This window comes from Bombina bombina, chromosome 6 (genome assembly GCF_027579735.1).
Source record: "Bombina bombina isolate aBomBom1 chromosome 6, aBomBom1.pri, whole genome shotgun sequence".
Lineage (NCBI taxonomy): Eukaryota > Metazoa > Chordata > Amphibia > Anura > Bombinatoridae > Bombina > Bombina bombina.
Genome location: NC_069504.1, coordinates 870,747,449 through 870,763,828, shown reverse-complemented (window position 1 = coordinate 870,763,828; position 16,380 = coordinate 870,747,449). Strand labels below are relative to the sequence as shown.

General features: G+C 36.7%; 1 pseudogene; it reads right to left on the bottom strand.

The window, feature by feature from the left end:
- Nucleotides 1–5,344: 5,344 nt before the first annotated feature.
- On the bottom strand, nt 5,345–6,277 carry LOC128664742 (olfactory receptor 11L1-like; annotated as a pseudogene).
- Between the last annotated feature and the right edge of the window lie 10,103 nt (nt 6,278–16,380).

Genomic DNA, 16,380 nt, shown 5'->3' with positions numbered 1-16,380 from the left:
GCGTCTGGCAGGTATTCTAGACGTTCAGGCATTTGGTCAGGCTTTGGTTAGAACCAAGCCTGTGGCTAAAAATGTTGCTCCGCCATGGAGCTTAAAGCTGGTTCTTAAGGTTCTTCAAGGAGTTCCATTTGAACCTTTTCATTCCATAGATATCAAACTTCTATCTTGGAAAGTTCCTTTTGGTAGCTATTTCCTCGGCTCATAGAGTCTCCGAGTTATCTGCGTTGCAATGTGATTCTCCTTATCTGGTTCTCCGTACGGATAAGGTAGTCCTGTGTACCAACCTGGGTTTTTACCTAAGGTGGTATCTAACAAGAATATCACTCAAGAGATTGTTGTTCCATTCTTGTATCCTAATCCTTCTTCAAAGAAGGAACGTCCATTACACAATTTGGACGTGGTTCGTGTTTTAAAGTTTTACTTACAAGCTACTACAGATTTTCATCAAACATTCACCTTGTTTGTTGTCTATTCTGGACAGAGGAGAGGTCAAAGGACTTCAGCAACCTCTCTGTCTTTTTGGTTAAAAAGCATAATTCATTTAGCTTATGAGACTGCTGGACAGCAGCCTCCTGAAGGGATTACAGCTCATTCTACTAGAGCTGTGGTTTTCACTTGGGCCTTTTTTAAATGTGGCTTTTGTTGAACAGATTACAAGACGGAGTCTTGGTCTGCGTTTCATACTTTTTCAAATTTAACAAATTTGATACCTTGCTTCTTCGGAGGCTATTTTTGGGAGAAAGGGTTTTTTACAGGCAGTGGTAACTTCCGTTTTAGTACCTGCCTTGTCCCTCCCATCATCCGTGTACTTTAGCTTTGGTATTGGTATCCCATAAGTAATGGATGATCCGTGGACTGGATACACTTAACAAGAGAAAATATAATTTATGCTTACCTGATAAATTTATTTCTCTTGTAGTGTATCCAGTCCACGGCCCGCCCTGTCACTTTAAGGCAGGTAATTTTTCCATTAAACTACAGTCACCACTGCACCCTATGGTTTTCCTTTCTCTGCATGTTTTCGGTCGAATGACTGGTAATGGCAGTTAGGGGAGGAGCTATATAGCAGCTTTGCTGTGGGTGGACTCTTGCAGCTTCCTGTTGGGAAGGAGAATATATCCCATAAGTAATGGATGATCCGTGGACTGGATACACTACAAGAGAAATAAATTTATCAGGTAAGCATAAATTATGTTTTTAGGGGGATATCTCTGTGTGCAGGTGACTATTACTGTGCATAATTATTAGGCAACTTAACAAAAAACAAATATATACCCATTTCAATTATTTATTTTTACCAGTGAAACCAATATAACATCTCAACATTCACAAATATACATTTCTGACATTCAAAAACAAAACAAAAACAAATCAGTGACCAATATAGCCACTTTTCTTTGCAAGGACACTCAAAAGCCTGCCATCCATGGATTCAACATTGCGTGCAGCAGCAACCACAGCCTCCCAGACACTGTTCAGAGAGGTGTACTGTTTTCCCTCCTTGTAAATCTCACATTTGATGATGGACCACAGGTTCTCAATGGGGTTCAGATCAGGTGAACAAGGAGGCCATGTCATTAGATTTTCTTCTTTTATACCCTTTCTTGCCAGCCACGCTGTGGAGTACTTGGACGCGTGTGATGGAGCATTGTCCTGCATGAAAATCATGTTTTTCTTGAAGGATGCAGACTTCTTCCTGTACCCCTGCTTGAAGAAGGTGTCTTCCAGAAACTGGCAGTAGGACTGGGAGTTGAGCTTGACTCTATCCTCAACCCGAAAAGGCCCCACAAGCTCATCTTTGATGATACCAGCCCAAACCAGTACTCCACCTCCACCTTGCTGGCGTCTGAGTCGGACTGGAGCTCTCTGCCCTTTACCAACCAGCCACGGGCCCATCCATCTGGCCCATCAAGACTCACTCTCATTTCATCAGTCCATAAAACCTTAGAAAAATCAGTCTTGAGATATTTCTTGGCCCAGTCTTGACGTTTCAGCTTGTGTGTCTTGTTCAGTGGTGGTCGTCTTTCAGCCTTTCTTACCTTGGCCATGTCTCTGAGTATTGCACACCTTGTGCTTTTGGGCACTCCAGTGATGTTGCAGCTCTGAAATATGGCCAAACTGGTGGCAAGTGGCATCTTGGCAGCTGCACGCTTGACTTTTCTCAGTTCATGGGCAGTTATTTTGCGCCTTGGTTTTTCCACACGCTTCTTGCGACCCTGTTGACTATTTTGAATGAAACGCTTGATTGTTCGATGATCATGCTTCAGAAGCTTTGCAATTTTAAGAGTGCTGCATCCCTCTGCAAGATATCTCACTATTTTTTACTTTTCTGAGCCTGTCAAGTCCTTCTTTTGACCCATTTTGCCAAAGGAAAGGAAGTTGCCTAATAATTATGCACACCTGATATAGGGTGTTGATGTCATTAGACCACACCCCTTCTCATTACAGAGATGCACATCACCTAATATGCTTAATTGGTAGTAGGCTTTCGAGCCTATACAGCTTGGAGTAAGACAACATGCATAAAGAGGATGATGTGGTCAAAATACTCATTTGCCTAATAATTCTGCACTCCCTGTAGGTAGCCTCATAAATCACCCCCCCCCTTTTTCACACCATGGTAAAACACATGTTTCTTTATTTTTAAAGGAGACTCTAATTACCAATTTTCACATCTGCAACATCTTTGCTTTTTGAGACACATGTATCCTCATATATCACCCGCTTTTTCAACCCCGTTAAGTGGATTTTCCAGAAATAGTAAAATATGAGTTTCTCAAATTTTAAAGGAGAATCTAAATACCGATTTTCGCATCTGTAATATCTTTGATTTTTGAGATATAGATATCCGTATAAATCACCATCCTTTTTCACCCCCTTTAAGTGGACTTTTATGAAATGGTGAAACATGTGTTTCTTTATTTTTAAAGGAGACTCTAAGTACTAATTTTCACGTCTGTAATATCTTTATTTTTTGAGATATAGGTGTTAGGAATTGTTAGCATGACTAGCACCATCTTGTTCTTCGCTGCCATTTTTTCTTAGGCATCCATCTTGTCTAATGAATCTTTAATTATAGCAGTTATTATGTAGTGAGAAATATGCTGATGTTAGTAAGAATTGTATTAGTAATATTGGCCTTGCAAAGGTTCCTGGCAAGATGCCCGGAAGTCCGTTATCTAGTTAAGAGGCCCAAATGACCTTACTTGAAGTTGAAACAGGCTCACAGATGTATCTTTGCTACTGTTATAAGAAATGCTCCTTTAAACTCCTCTTTCTCTCATATATTTTAATAAGCTTCTTTTGTTCATGAAATATGGTATGATATGACGCAGTCATAACGTTTCATCAAGTTAACCCTGTATGTTGTACTTGCTGTCTATAAGACATGCTGTGTGTCTTTCAATAAACAGAATCATTTTTAGACTCATTGCTGCGTGGTCTGAATTCTATTCTCATGGATATCCTGAATAAATAATGTATTAGTTTTCAGTTGGTACGGTGTGCCCGATGCCCAATTCTGAACTGACACCCCCCTCCTGAAAACAACGCCTAACAATATGTACCTCATAAATCAACCCCCCTTTTCACCCCTTTTAAGTGGATGTTAAGGAATTGGTAAAACACATGTTTCTTTATTTTTAAAGGAGAATATAAATACCAATTTTCATGGCTGTAACATCTTTGGTTTTTGAGAAATAGGTATCCTCATAATTCACCCCCCTTTTAATCCCTTTAAGTGGATGTTCAGGAAATGATAAAACATGTGTGTTTCTTAATTTTTAAAGGAGAATATAAATACCTATTTTCCCGTCTGTATGCTTATAAATCTTACACCCCTTTTCAGCCCCCTTAAGTGGATTTTTGAGAAATGTTAAAACACATGTTTCTTTATTTTTAAAGGGGAATCTAAATACCATTTTCACGTCTGTAACATCTTTGGTTTTTAAGATATAAGTATCCGTATAAATCACCTCCTTTTTTCACTCCCTTTAAGTAGATTTTTGGGAAATGGTGAAATACATGTTTCTTTATTTTTACAGAAGAATCAAAATACTGATGTTCACATCTGTAACATCTTTAGTTTTTGAGATATAGGTATCCTCATAAATCACCCCCCTATTTTCAATCCCTTAAATACATTTTTGTGAAATAATGAAACACATGTTTATTTTTAAAGGAGAATCATGTCTGTAACATCTTTGGTTATTGAGATATAGGTATCCCCATAAAATACCCTCCCCCTTTTCAACCCCTTTAAATAGATTTTCAGGGAAATGGTAAAACACGTGTCTCTTTATTTTTAAAGGAGAATCTAAATACCAATTTTTAAGTCTGTAACATCTTAGGTATCCTCATATCCTCATATATCACCCCCCCCCCCCCCTTTTCAACACACTTAAGTGGATTTAAAGGAAATGGTAAAACACGTGTCTATTTATTTTTAAAGGAGACTCTATATACCCATTTTCACGTCTGTAACATCCTTGGTTTTTGAGACATAGGTATCCTAATATATCACCCCCTGTTCACCCCCCTTAAGTGGATGTTCAGGAAATGGAAACACGTTTTTCATTATTTTCAAAAGAGAATCTAAATACCAATTTTCACGTCTGTCACATCTTTGGTTTTTGAGATATAGGTATCCGTATAAATAACCCCCCGTTTTCACCCCTTTAAGTGAATTTTCGGGAAATGGTAAAACATGTGTTGCTTTATTTTTAAAGGAGAATCCAAATACCAATTTTCACATCTGTAATATCTTCGGGTTTTTTTTAGATATAGGTATCCTCATATATGACCCTCCCTTTTCACCCCCTTTAAGTGGATTTTTGGGAAATGGTAAAATACTTGTTTCCTTATTTTTAAATGAGAATCTAACCTAGTGCGCTACAGGTAAGTATACACCTGATTTAAAGAATATACTCATTAATTGTATTAATTATTCTTTAAATTAGTTATTGAATGCATTTGCATATTCATTTTATTAATTAAACAAATATCCATACTTTTGTTACAAATTGGAATACATAACAACATGAATGCACATCCATGATAATTATTGGTTGACACAGGAATCACTCAAGCAAGAAGGAGCTTTTCTAATTGTTATTGGATTCTCTGTTTCCAAATAATCATCCCTTTAACATTTACCCAAATGCTTCTCTGAATGATTGATGTTTCACACACATTTCTCCTTTTCTCTTTAGAGGGGCTGCTAATTTCTCGTTTATGCCCTAATGCAATAAATTACAGAACGTTAGTGATTTTTCACATTCATATGAACCCAAATGCACATGTCTACTGTATACTTACAGATCACTCTAATGATTTACTCCTATTTTTAAAATGTATCCATATGTTTTTTATACAATTTAACTATGGCTGTTTTGATCTCTTTATTCTTTAAACTGTATATTATAGGATTCAATAAAGGAGTTACTGCAGTGTACAGAAGAGACAGGACCTTATTTATGTTAAATATCTGCCCTTGGGTTGATGCAACATAGATGGAAATCAAAGTCCCTTAATATGTGCAAACAACAGTAAGATGAGAGCTACAGGTGGAGAAGGTTTTCTGTCTCTCAAGCTTAGAGGATATATGCATTATAGTGACAATGAACATTGTTTGAATGAATGTTTCAGGAGAGGCTACTAAAAATAAGATCAATTCCATAATGGTAGTCTCAGAGCAAGATAGCTGTACAATAGGTTTGAAATCACAAAAGAAGTGGCCAATGATATTTGGACCACAGAAATTGAACCTATATAGCATGATGGTGATAGGAAATGCTATCATGAAGCCTGTGAGCCAGGAACAGATAATTAGATGAATGCAACATGTAAAGTTCATAACATTAGTGTAGTGTAACGGTTTACAGATAGCCATGTATCTGTCGTAGAACATTACTTTGAGAATAAAACACTCTGAACTTGAAACGGATGCAAACATACAAAATTAAGTGATGCATTCAATAACAGATATGGTGGCACCTTTTTTCAATATTATGCCCATGCAGTTTGGTAAAATGCTTGTTGTTTCCAAAATTTCATATACAGACAATTGACATAGGAAGAAGTACATAGGAGAATGGAGATTGTTACTGGTCAAAACCAATGCAATGATCAAAAGGTTTCCACCTACAGTAGCAATATAAATCATAAGAAAAACTAAGAAAATTATAATCCTGGAACTGTGAAGATCTTGGAACCCCAAAAGTATGACCTCTGTGACTGTTGATTGGTTTTCTCTCGATTTAAAGTCTTTTGGAACCATCAGCAAAAGAGTAACAAAAATGTTCTAAAATATATTTTTAAAATGATGCATTAATCAGAATAAAATAAATGTAAATACTCTTGAAATATAAAATGCATAATTAAATTAGCTTTGAACCAGTTTTGTAATATGACTGACCTACGGGCCCTAGAAAAGAAAGGATAGTTTTTTATGTAAAAAAAAAACTAATTTTGCTAGTAGAGGAGTAAACTTTTGGATTTGATAAGAAATGCTAAACTAATTATGTTTTTACTAATAAATGGTTTACTTTGAAGGAACATAAAGACAATGATATCCTGATAAGGATTGCAATAACATCATTTGGAAATTAGGACACACTAAATAACTGAACCTATGTTATGCAAATAAATACATTGTACGCATTTCAAAATGTTGTATTGTTTATTATTTATTGTATAAAAACAGAAAAAATAAAAAATAATAATATTGCTAGGATATACAAATGATTATTATTCATTAAACATTAAAGTTAAAACCAGATTTTCACCTATTTCTTTTCTTTCCAGCGCCATAGATCCATATTATTTATGAAAGCTGTGTTTTAACTTAAATTGGCAATGTATATGACCATAAGTAGGCCAGAAATACTATTATGCATTTATTTATATATAAAGTAAGAAAAACTGCACTGCACTTTGTATATGCATTATTATACCAGTCCTGCCTAAAAAAAAAGGTCAGTCTGTCCATACGCAAAATACCAGGCAATCCTCCTCTGAACAAGAGACAACCTTGGTTTACGTTTCAGATAGTAAAACCTTATGAGTGTAGTAGAATGAAAGCTTTTTCCTTTTATTCTATTGGCAGATTTGAATTTGAGGATTCAAATCAGCCAATTGGAATGCAAGGGTACCCCTATATAAAAGAGCTATCTTGCATTTGCTATTCAGTGTGCGGCAGGAGACTTTATTAAGAGGACCTCCATGTTGAAGATCGCAAGAGGAGGGCCAACGTTGCGCCACCCTCACTGGGATAAAGAAGATGTACCACCGTCTGGATGAAGATGGACTTTCTCCTAGATGAAGATGGACCTCCGCCTGGACTAAGATGGACCTCCGCCTGGCAATGCCCATCCAAATACCCTTTTCAGGGCAACGGGTAATTTTTTTTTTTTTAGTAAGGTTTTTTTAATTTTGGGGGCTTGGGGAGTGGGGTGGGTTGTAATTTTAGATGGGTTAGTGGGGTGTTTAATTCAAAAGAGCTGTTTGCTTTAGGGCAATGCCCTACAAAAGGTAGGTTTTTTTTTAGAATAGTTTTTTTATATTTTGGTGTTGTTTTTTATTTTTGGTAATTTCTTTTTTATGTAACGTAAGGTTTTTTTAAGTTTTCTGTAATGTTAGACTTTTTATCTCATTTGTGAAATGTTATTTGGTTTTTTTGAGTGTAATGTTTGGTTTTTATTTAACTTTGCAGGTAAGTTTTTAATGTTATTTTAATTTGGGTTAAGTTAGGGGGTGTTAGGTTATGGGGTTTAGATGTTAGTTTTTATCTTTGCGCCTTGGGGAGGGGTGGCAGTTTAGGGTTAACAGTTTATTTAGATACTTTGCAATGTGGGGGTGTGGCGGTTTAGGGGTTAATAGTTTATTTAGGTACTACAATGTGGGGGATGGTGGTTTAGGAGTTAATTGTTTATTTAGGAACTTTGTGATGTGGGGGACTGCGGTTTAGGGTAGACATGTGCAACGCTAAAAAATGTGTTTTTCATTTTCATTAATTAAATAAATAATTTTGATTTGGAAAATTAGTTTAGTTAAGTTTAAAAAAAAAATAGCTTTGGCAAATTAGTTATATTAAGTTAAATAGTTTTTTCAGATCCGTTCTTTTTTCTGATTCATTCTTTATTCATGTGCATTATTCAATTCTGAAGTTTAGAAAAGAATAATGCATATGAATAAAGAACAGCTCTGAAAAAAATGAAAGGATCCGAAAAATCGATTTAACTTAACATAACTAATATGCCGGCGATTGCCGAAACAAAATTATCTAAAACCGCCGCCATCACCGCCACCCACATCACCGCCAATAAATAAAGCTATTAACCCCTAAACCGCTGTCCCCCCACATCGCCAACACTAACTAAACCTATTAACCCCATAACTGCTATTCCCAAACATTGCCAACACTAACTAAAACACTAAATAAACCTATTCAAATCAGCCAATAGGAATGTAAGCTGCTTAAATCCTATTGGCTGTTTAAATCAGCCAATATGATTTTTTTAGCAGCTCTTATTCCTATTGGCTGATTTCAATTGTTCAGCCAATTGGAATGGAACGGTACCCCCGATATAAAAGGGTTACCTTTCATTGAATCCTCAGTGTGCCGCGGACTATCGCATGAAGATGACCTCTACATTGGACAAATGGACCTCCTCCTGGACCTCCGCTTGTACCTCTGCCTCTGCGGATCGACCACTCTGCCTCCACAAGGATTAAGAAGATGCTGGTCCCGTGATGGATGAAGATGGAGCCGCCTGGATGAAGATGCTTCGCCGCAGGGATGAAGATATTTCGCCGGACTTCAGCAACTGTGAGTACTGATTTTGGGGTTAGTGTTAGGTTTTTTTTTTTTTGTTGTTTTTTTTTTAAGATTAGGGCTTTATTTATTTTAATGGGCCAAAAAAACAGCTGAATGCCCTTTTAAGCGCAATGCCCATACAAATGCCCTTTTCAGGGCAATGGCTAGATTAGGTTTTTTTTTAGTTAGGTTTTTTATTTTGTGGGTTTGGGGGGGTGGGGGTTTGTAATGTTAGGGGTTGTTTGTTTTTATTTGTTTGCAAAAAAGCTGTTAACTTTAGGGCAATGCCCTACAAAATGCCCTTTAAGAGCCCTTTGTAGTTTATTATAGATTAAGGTTTTTTTTTTATTTTGGGGTGTTTTTTTTTGGTTGTTTTTTAAAACAGGGTATTAGAATAGGAACAATTTTTATTATTGTGGATAATTTCATTTGTTATTTTTTGTAATGTTATTTTTTTTTTATTTTTTTGTAATTTGAGTGTTTATTATTTTTGTAATTGTAGTTTTAATTTTTTAGTAATCCTATGTTTTTTATATTTTTAGTAATGTTAAGTTTTATTAGTTTAAGCTTAGGTTTTATTTTTATTTCACAGGTTAGTTTGTATTTATTTTAACTATGTAGTTAGTAAATAGTTATATTGTAGCTAGCTTAGGTTTTATTTTTATTTCACAGGTAAGTTTGTATTTATTTTTAAATAGGTAGTTAATTAATAATTGTAACTTTAATTTAGGTCTATTTTATTTATGATAAAGTTAGGGGTTGTTAGGTTTAGGGGTTAATAGTTTAATTTAGGTTGTTGCGATGTGGGGGCCAGCGGTTTAGGAGTTAATAGGTTTAGTTAGTGTCGGCGATGGGGAACTGCGGTTTAGGGGTTAATAGGTTTAGTTAGTGTCCGCGATGGGGAACTGTGGTTTAGGGGTTAATAGGTTTAATTAGTGTTGGTGATGTTGGGGAATGGCGGTTTAGGGGCTAATAGCTTTATTTAGTGATTTAGTTGGTGTCGGCGATGTCGGGTAATGGCGGTTTAGGGGTTAATAGCTTTATTTAGTGATTTAGTTCGTGTCTGCAATGTTGGGGAACTGCGGTTTAGATTAGAACAATGAAAAATTCTGAATATGAATAAAGAATGAATTAGAAAATTCAGAAACTGATTTATTAATTTTCTGAATTTTTCTGGATTTTAGTTAAGGTGCAGATTCAGAAATTCAGATGCATTTGAATCTCAGAATCAGGCAAAATTCGGCCAAAAACTAAATTTGGCCAAAATGAAACGCACATGTCTAGTTTAGGCATTAATCGTTTATTTATGGGTATAAGTGTAATTTGTAATGTATTTTAAAAGTGTTTTGTGCAACTCTTTAGTTTTGGAAAACAGTTTAACACAGCTCTTAGATCCCGGAAAGGATTGAATTGCTACACTTCTAATATCAGCGGAATGAAAATGGCTTGCAAAAACGCGATTGCAGTAGCGCAAAACCATTTGCGCCTCACTTGTTATCTAACCCATTGTGTGATAGGCTGGAGTAGGAATACTTTCCTGAGGCTATTTATTGACCAAGAGGGTTCTGCAGATGTTTGTGAATATTTGTGTGTACCAAATAGGAATGATAAAACATTCTGTGGTCAGAAACTATTATATGTATAAATCAATAAACCATGTATCTAAGATTCTGCAAATAAGTTAAAGTCGTAGCTTGCTTTTTCATTTATCTGGCCCATAAATTAATCTCTATAATAATTTAAAATTACTTTTTCAACTGCCTTATCGACCTACCTTTTTACAATATTAGTGATTTGAGCACCTCAGAGTTAAATTGTATATACTATGCGTCTCCTCATGGACTTCTGAATTGTATGTATTATTGCTCAGATTAGAAGATAAATGGTCAAAGGAACATTTCTAATTTTAAAATTATTTGAAAGCATTGTGAATCTAGATGTAAGTTACATATATCACTATATAAATTTGTATGAAGGCAATCAATTTTCACTTAAGGTCAATTGTTGTGAGCTGAGATGAATAAAAATATTATCATTTACCTCGGTATTGGTGGCTTTTGACAATTGCCTCCCCATCTCAATGTGTGACCAGTGTTTTTATGGGCATTCTTTTTACTTGTTTACACTCTGTTCTTGTTTTAACATGCTCTGAGTGAAGCTATTCTGGGGGATAGAAGGCATCTACTTATCAGAATTAGAGCTATCTCCAGAGATGTCCATAACAGAGTATGTGGTTTTAACCTTAGACATCTTGATCTGTATGGCCTTTCTTGTGTTCTTAGCAGCCAATGTTATACATGTTTGTCTTAGTAATCTGCTACTACCATATCCAATTTGCATTACATAAAAAATATTAATTATTTCCACATATTATCCAAGCCAGTTATTAGTTGTATCAGTTTTAAGGCAATGAAAGTGATGTTCCTGTATTATATCAATTACATTCCTAACCAGTAACATTTAAGGACTACTAAAGTCAAAATTAGACTTTTATTCAGATAGAAAACACATTTTTAAACAACTTTCCAATTCACATCCATTATCTAAATATACACAATCTTTTTCAAATGGGCCTTGAATATATTTATATTTCTATAAATTAATCATTTCTCAAGCACCTTTTTTCTGGAGAAAACAGACCCAGTTTGGCCTCTCCCATTAGTTTAAAATATCCATTCTCCGTAATAGTTTTGTAGCCCTTCTGTGAAGTTTTTCTAACTCAGCAATTACTTTTTTTGAGATTGAAACCCAGAACTGCACTCAATACTCAAGGTGAGGTCTTTCCAAGGTTTCACAAAGTGACAGAAGTATCCCTTCCTCCCTTGCATCAATGCCTTTTTATATATTTTAGAATTGTATTAGCCTTAGAAGCTGCTTCCCTGCATGCATTGTGTACCCATTTTTAGCTTGTTATCTATAAGAACACCCAAATTAATTTACTCATCTGTTTTGCTAAGTCTAGTGTCATTTAAATAATTGGTTGCATACTTGTTTTTATTTCCAAAATGTAGAACCTTACATTTTCCAGTATTGAATTTCATTTTCCCTCTACCAGCCCTTTCTTCAAATTTCTGTAAATCCCCATAATACAATACATTTTTATTTTCTACCCTGACCTAATGACCTTATACAACTTTATATCATCTGCAAAAATAGAAATGTTGCTATTTAATCCTTGCCATTAATAAAAATATTAAAAGAACAGGGCCCAGTACTGATCACTGGGGGACTCCACTGATTACCTTAGTCCAACCTGAGCATAATCCACTTACTGCTACTTGTTGCTCCCCATCTTTACTCCAGTTATTTATCCATGAGCTAACATTTTTAGCTATTCTCTGTCATTAAATTTGTACATTGCAGGAGGAAGGTCAAAAGCGTAGGCCACAGGATTGACCTGTCGGAGTATTCGAAAAGGACCAACATAACGGGGAGCCAGTTTATTGGAGGGCACACAAAGGTTCAAAATGTGGGAGGACAGCCAAACCCTCTCACCAACCTGGTAGGAAGGTGCGGGCAGCACCTACGATCATCCTGGAACTTTTGGCGCTGCATAGAACGATGAAGGCAATCCTGAATCTGCACCCATGTTGAATGAAGTTGTCGGAGAAGCTCCTCCAAAGCCGGAATACCTTGAGAAATGAATGAATTGGGCAACAAGGATGGTTGAAACCTATAATTTGCCATGAACGGGGAAAACTGGGAGGAAGCATTAATAGCACTATTACGAGCAAACTCTGCCCAAGGTAACAGTTCTGACCAATTATTGTCGTGATCTGAGACTTAGCAATGGAGGAACTGTTCCAGAGCTTGATTAGACCGTTCCACAGCCCCATTGGATTGAAGGTGATATGCCAAGGAGAAGGAAAGCTGGATCCCCATTTGAGCACAAAAGGAACATCAAAATCTGGAGACAAACTGGCTACCCCAGTCTGACACTATCTCCTTGGGTAACCCATGTAAACGGAAGACCCCCCAGGCAAAAATTGAAGCAAGCTCCTGAGCGGTAGGCAGCTTCTTCAAGGGAATGCAATGTGACATTTTAGAAAAATGGTCAACCACCATAAGGATAACAGTATTGCCACTGGAAACAGGGAGCTCGACAATGAAGTCCATGGAAAGATGTGTTCAAGGATGCTCGCCATTAGCAATAGGTTGAAGAAGACCCACAGGAAGACATCGAGGAGTCTTATTCTGTGCACAAACATCAGAACAAAGACCTGGCCACCAGAATTGTCGAGTGACAGACCAAATAATTTGGTTCTTGCATATGTGACCTGCGGCTTTAGGATAGTGGTAAGTGTGCAAAAGTTTAGTTCGAAGATTCAGGAACAAAGCACTTACCACTAGGATCTCCTCCCCCAAGGGAGAAGTCAAACTAGTACGTATGGTAGCCACAATATGGTCAGGAGGTATAACTGAAGTAGGTACAGACTCCTCTTTGGACAGAGGTGAAAATTGTCGAGAGAGGGCATCAGCCCTAACATTCTTACTACCAGGCAGGTAGGATACCACATAATTAAACCGAGATAAAAATAGCGCCCATCTGGCCTGTCGGGGTGACAAACGTCTTGCTTTGGATAGATAGGTTAAATTCTTGTGGTCAGTAAGAATGAGCACTGGTACACTAGTACCCTTGAGAAGATGTCCCCATTCCTTGAGTGCCAAAATTATGGCCAGTAATTCCCTGTCACCAATTTCATAATTGCACTCCACTGGAGACAATTTCTTAGAGAAGAAACTGCACAGATGCAAGGAACCTTCAGGCGTAGGATGTTGAGACAAGAGGACACCTACTACAGTCTTAAACGCATCGACCTCAAGAACGAAAGGCAGGAAAGGGTTAGGATGAGCCAGAACTGAAGCATCAGCAAAGACAGTCTTAAGACTATCAAAGGCCTTAATGGCAGTAGATGACCAATGGAGTGGATCATTCTCTTTATGGGTCATGTTTGTGATAGGTTTGACCAAGGAAGAAAAGTTTTTAATAAACTTTCTATAGTAATTGGCGAAGCCCAAAAAACGTTGAATGGACCGAAGACCAACTGGGCGAGGCCACTGCAGAACTGCAGACAACTTGTCAGGATCCATGGAGAACCCTGCAACGGAGATAACAATTGAGATACTGAAGGAGTGCACAAGACTTTAACTGGTTTCCGAAGAGAAATGGAAATACATTACGGAGTAGAAGTACTGTCTTTTACTATGTATTTATGTAATTATTAATTTTATGGAAAGTATTATTCACAACGTATCTGTGTCTGAATGTCAGAAACTTACATCATAATTCCAGCACTAACTCTAATTGTATAAGCCCACATAACAACTGTCATCCATTTAGCTGTGCTGTAAATACTTTGTTTTGGGTTCATTTTCTGGTACTGTGTTACGTAGGACAGAAGCACTATGGATGAGGGGCCTGAAATTATACAAGCAGAGGGTAGAGACAGAAGTTGGGTATATTAGAAATAGACAGAGAGCAGTCAATTTATTGACTAATATCTCTAGTGTGGATGAAGATCCACATACTCTTATTAAACAATTAGAGAAACTGCTTACTCAGGATGTCAAAGAATGGTAGAACTAGATCCTACTTGATAATTATATACTACATGATATCATACCAAGAGGGCTTAGGATTAAAAAATATGCAGCTTTTGACCTGGATGAGATAGAATTCACAACAGAGTGGGACAGTGCCCTGCATTTATGTTCTATGACCCTAATAAAAATACTGGTGAAATATAAAGAATTCAAACTTGAAAAAATAAAAAAAGAGATTAAGGAATTATCCATTAAAGTTAAACCATTGAAAGATGTTGAACAGTGGAAGAAAATTAATAATGATATTATGTCCAGAATTAATACACTGGAAAAATAGTTGGTGGTCCATAAAACTTTAAAAATTAAACGAGACCAGGATGATTATAAGAATGATAGAGTATATAATAGGATCCCCAAAGCACATAGAGATAACCGTAAAGTGATCTTTACTGGAAACAGACGGGATGTAAATAATAAAACAATTGGGGGAGGTCCAGCCAACCCTAATAAGAAGTGTAACTCAGACATTAGAGATAGACCCGAGTCAGATAGAACAGAAAAAAAATCGGAAAATAGAAATCAAGGTGTCAATGTGCTAAACAGGTCTCAGGCCTTGAATGAATCCCCAGTCTGAACAATAAGTAGTTAGGAGCACCGAGCGGGTAGGGTTTTAAAATCATTTTTTTTTTAATTTAGTACAAAAATTAAAGGGTACAGCACCCTCGGTAAAGGTTTTACCGAGGGTGCTGTACCCTTTATTTTTTGTATTGAATAAAAAAAAAATGATTTTAAAACCCTACCCGCTCGGTGCTCCTAACTACTTATTGTTCAGACTGTGGATGTCATTTGGCCAAGAGTGAGTACGGGTTGTTTGGTGGGGTCCAGCAGGGGAAGCAAAGTATACAACATCCATGTAACCTGTCTCATGGAATTTGAAGGAAGGTCTGAAAGAGTTTTGAATACTATGCAGTGTGCACAATACGGACCTCTCACTACTCCTTTTTTGCAGCACCTGGAGCTGGGGCTCCATAAAGAGTCTATAAAAATCGGAGAGAGATCAACAGTGGACAATAGGAGAGAGAGCTATTTGGAAAATGACACAGTGAGTAAGCTGGATATTAATATATTGTTGAAGTGCAGAAAGGAAATATTTTTCTTTATGAAATACAGCACTCACTAATGCATAACTACGTTACCTTTTCATGAGGGGAGCTGTTTGGGACTGGTGAACACAGTGTTTCTGGAATTGACGTGTAAAATAATTTGGGCAGGAATTGAGTCCAAGGAAGTCCTTTATACATACACCTATATATACATGCATGTAGTGTATATTATATATTTTTTGAATATTTAAGGTGGACAATGCACCTCACAGGCCCAGTCCTGTATTTAATTTGAATATTCCAGAGTGTGAGTTTTCTCTTTTTCTCTTTCCCACTCCCCTTTCCCCCCTTTTTGTTTTTGATTGAATGAATCCCCATTGCCATCCAGGTGGAATGAACAAGGTGCAAAACTAAAATTTCAGCACTTTCACAAGAAAGAGAATGGTAATAGATATAAAAATTATAAACCAAGAGAACAACAATACAATAGACAGTCAAACCATCAATATAATGACTCCTATCCTACCCACTCTTCTCCTCCCTCTTCCTCTTTTTTGGAGGGAGAGGCCTCAACAGACCTGGCTTCAGAAGGCCCAGCAGAATTATCATCAACAATAAGAGAGGGAGGAAAGGAGAGAATGGGGCCCACAACCAGAATACTACCCACTAGAAAAGAGGGAGGAGAAAAAACAGGGGATGAAAAGAAGGTGAGAACAAGACGAGGAACCAGAGCAGGGGTATGACTTAGGGAATGTGAAATCAAGATGCAGGTACTAGAAGAAGGTACAAAAGATGTATTCAATCTATCTAAAATAATTCTTACAAATAATGAATATAAACTATTGGGGAAAGGATTAAAATTAGCCCCACAAAACCAACCAAACAGATTTGAAATATTTAATGATTTGCAGAAGTACA